The following is a 3622-nucleotide window of genomic DNA, read 5'->3' as shown; positions in this document are numbered from 1 at the left end:
TTTGTTCAAATAAAACCATGATTTTTTCCTTGAGCTGTAATGTTGCCTATTTAGCTTTTTTTAAAAAAGAAAATAAAAAAACTAGTCCACTTGTAAAGATGGCTAGATCATAATTTGTCAAAAGTCGTGATTACCACATTAAGTTGTTACGCTACCCACCGAATGTAGATTGGTATCTATAATTATCTATTTTATATATACAAGTGATTAAAACGCAAATCTTCTAGTACGGGATGTGAGATGCATATAAAGATGATGAAAAATTGAAGTAGCAGTGCGTTGTAGATGGCTTCATTTTGGAGACTTCTACAGTTCTGCCCATTGAAAGACAGTCAAATGGTGAGGCCCGGGGACTACAAGAATGGAAAAGCAAAAAAAAAAAAAAAAATAGTGGCGTCACTTGGACTCGAACCGGAGACCTTCAGTGTGTTAGACTGACGTGATAACCAACTACACCACAACACCTTCGTTGCTCCAATTTTTAGATCCGGGTACCCTCAAAACATCCGAAAGATGGACTGCGAGGTCCCGGGTTCGAATCTCCCTAGAGGAAGAGACTTGGCCACATGTCTTCCAGTGAGGGGTAACCCCGTGGATTGAGCTTACATGGTACGTGTTGGTTAGCATGGTATTGGCGCGTGCCGGGGAGGATCCAACCTCCTCGTTATCAAAAAAAAAAAAAAAAAAAAACTCTATCTTGATGATTATTCTCTAAAAAGACTATGAAGTTTTTGATTAATACCATATTGAAATAACATATTGGGGTCCAATATGCTATTTTGTAATATGTTGCTCCTACCAGCATATTGGGTTAGCGGATTAGAAAGAAAAAAAATTGTTTCTTTACCCCTTAAAAAATATTAACCTTCCTTTTATATGTTTATTAAATAATTTGTGCATACCCTCATGTGTCATTTTACAAAGGACCTAAACAATCTGCTTTTTAAAATCACAATTACCAAACACCTCTAAAATAATTCTGCTAAATAAATCTACTACTCAACTTATTAAATCATTCAATTAATCAAATCGCTTAAATTTATTTATCTAATATTAATCTGCTTTCTTTACCAAACAGTATATAATTATCTGTTTAATATACCCGTGATTAATACGCAAATCTTCTAGTATGGATGTGAGATGCATAAACGTGATGAAAGATTTTGTGGAAATATATACAAGTAAATCACAATTAAAGGGCATATAACAATACTGCATGAAATCGAACACAGTAAGATTTAGATAAAAAGTGTAATTGAACTCGCATAAAATTAAGACACTTTATACAATTACACGATAATACTTCGTACTTTATATAAGTGACACCAATACATTTTTGCAAAAGTTATTCTGTATTCCTGTGATACGGTTTCATAATAATATTGCAATTTGCAAGGAACACGTTAGTTGTGATGAAATGTTGGAATCTACAACTACCGGTACTAGTCAGTCTCCCAAGAGCTTGAGTTAAATCCGGTAAGCCTGCTCTTGGATCGACGATGTTGCAGTTGTGCAAGGATTGGGACAGGATTGTGGAGTGAAATATTTCAGTGGGGCGAATTGCAAATATAATAGAGCGAACATGCAAAAAACGGAAAATTTTAACTAAAACTTTCAATTATTTCTTTCGGGCGACCTCCCCTCCTAGCCCCAGAGGCCAGAACTAACTCACTCGTCCCCTCCTTTTCGTATTGAAATGGGCAATTCGCGGACAATGATTCAATGAACATTGCTAGTACTCGTACATATTAGAAATCTTATCAGTAGTATCACAATACAAATTATTACTTAGTCCGGACCGATCATTTGCTTACCTTTCTTTTCATTTTAAGGGGTATCACCAATGTTACTTATCTATTTTGAAAATATATTTGATGAGCAATTTGATCTTATACACTCAATTCAAATTCACTTGTCATCTAATAATTGACCATATTCTCTTTAAAACCAAAGGTAAACAAATGACCAAAACTGAGGGAGTATAAAATTTTGAGTGAGGGATTTTCGTCGCAAAAACATTTGGCTTGTGTAGTATGGGCCTAGGGCCAGGGGCGGACGCAATAATTTATTTGCGGTGTGGCAAATTGCATAAATACAAGAAGTCAGTATGAAGTAATAAATGAGTAAGCATGTCTTACGTCACTCTAAGTAAATGAGTGAGTTCATGAGGAACTCCAAGTCTTCCGCAAAGGAGTTTAATCGTAAGAGCATTGAAGTTTCAAAAAATAAGTCAACCAAGAAAGCAACGGACCAATTATTAAGAGATGAAATTGCAAATAGGGCGAAAATAAATTCAGATGACAGCATTAAACCTTGATCTGACGATGACTTCGATAATAATAGAATTGCGGAAGAAAGAAAGACCAAAGATTTAGGAAAGTCATTGGGATTTAGGGTTGGTGAAAGTTTGGACCTCGTCTGTAATACCCGTCCTATTAGGGACCCGTTAACCGACGTTGACTGACCTTAGACACTTACCTTGATCTTCGGAAACCTTAAGAGTGATGACCCGTGACGATGTGAGTCTTTGTGTGCGCGTTACTCGATCTAGCTTAGGCCACTCGATCGAGTAGCTTGGGAGCTCGATCGAGTAGACGTCACTCGATCGAGTAAGTTGGTTACTCGATCGAGTAACGGGTTTACAGCGGGAAATTATAAATTGTATAATCGTGAAACCCAAATCATTTCTCCTTTCTTCCAAAACCTAAATGCCGTCATTCCACTTCTCCTTCACCACGAATCACCTCCTTAAGACCTTTGAGAGTGGTTACACCTTAGGAAGGGGATGCTTGAGTCGGGTAGCTGTGTTGACGCCGGATTGCTTTATGTAGGTATGTTGTCATCATCATCATCGTCTCATTTGATTTCAGTTATAGTTGTGGTAGTAGTAATAGATGGTTACGATGGTTGTTATTGGTTTTTTTGCTGGTTGTTTGTTATCTTGTGATCGGACGCTGAATCGCTGCGGTTTGCTAAAGGTAGGTTCGCCTATTCAGGACTGTTGATTGTCTAGAGAGTCTTTCGTTGGTATATAATTGGATTTGGTGTCACTGTGATGGTTGGTTGTGATAGTGTTTAACATTGTGTTGAAATGGGTGATGGTGATTGTTGTTTATACAGCTGGTTGTGATTGTTATCTGTGTTTCTCGAGGTGCATCCTCGGCTGAGTGGAGTCACTTGCGGGAGTGGCTTCACGCCCTTGATTCGCCTTCTCTTGAATTCGCCATAGAAGGGATGTGCACATTAAGGAACATGGGTTTATCGCTCGGATAAGATGAGCGGGATTTAGGTGGGAACGGCTGCGGTCCCCCACTGGCAGGACTGGACTTTCGGGCAGTCAGAGATGTGTGGCTGGTTGGAGGAGGTGGTGTGTGTGTGTAATGTTGTAATTGTGTTGTGTCTGATGTTGTATTGTTACCTAAGTTACTGACCTTGTGTGATTTTGTTGTGTTGTGTTTTTGTGTTGTGTCTGCCATGATCCACTATGGTGAGCAGTTAGTCTTAGCAGGTTGGTGTAAGGATCACAGCTAAGTGCTTGGAGGGATGAGTCTATCACGAGTCATGGTTGAGATAGTTTCACATAGCTGATAGTAGTCTTGAGTTGTATCTTTTGTATCTGTTG

At 38.5% G+C, this 3622-nt stretch overlaps 1 non-coding gene across 1 annotated transcript; it reads right to left on the bottom strand.

The window, feature by feature from the left end:
- Positions 1-391: 391 nt before the first annotated feature.
- Positions 392-465, bottom strand: TRNAV-AAC (transfer RNA valine (anticodon AAC)). Its single transcript has one exon. It is a non-coding gene; the product is annotated as a tRNA-Val (tRNA).
- Between the last annotated feature and the right edge of the window lie 3157 nt (positions 466-3622).

The sequence above is a fragment of the Silene latifolia genome, chromosome 6 (genome assembly GCF_048544455.1).
Source record: "Silene latifolia isolate original U9 population chromosome 6, ASM4854445v1, whole genome shotgun sequence".
NCBI lineage: Eukaryota > Viridiplantae > Streptophyta > Magnoliopsida > Caryophyllales > Caryophyllaceae > Silene > Silene latifolia.
The sequence above is the reverse complement of the archived record's forward strand: the minus strand, read 5'-3'. Positions and strand labels throughout refer to the sequence as shown.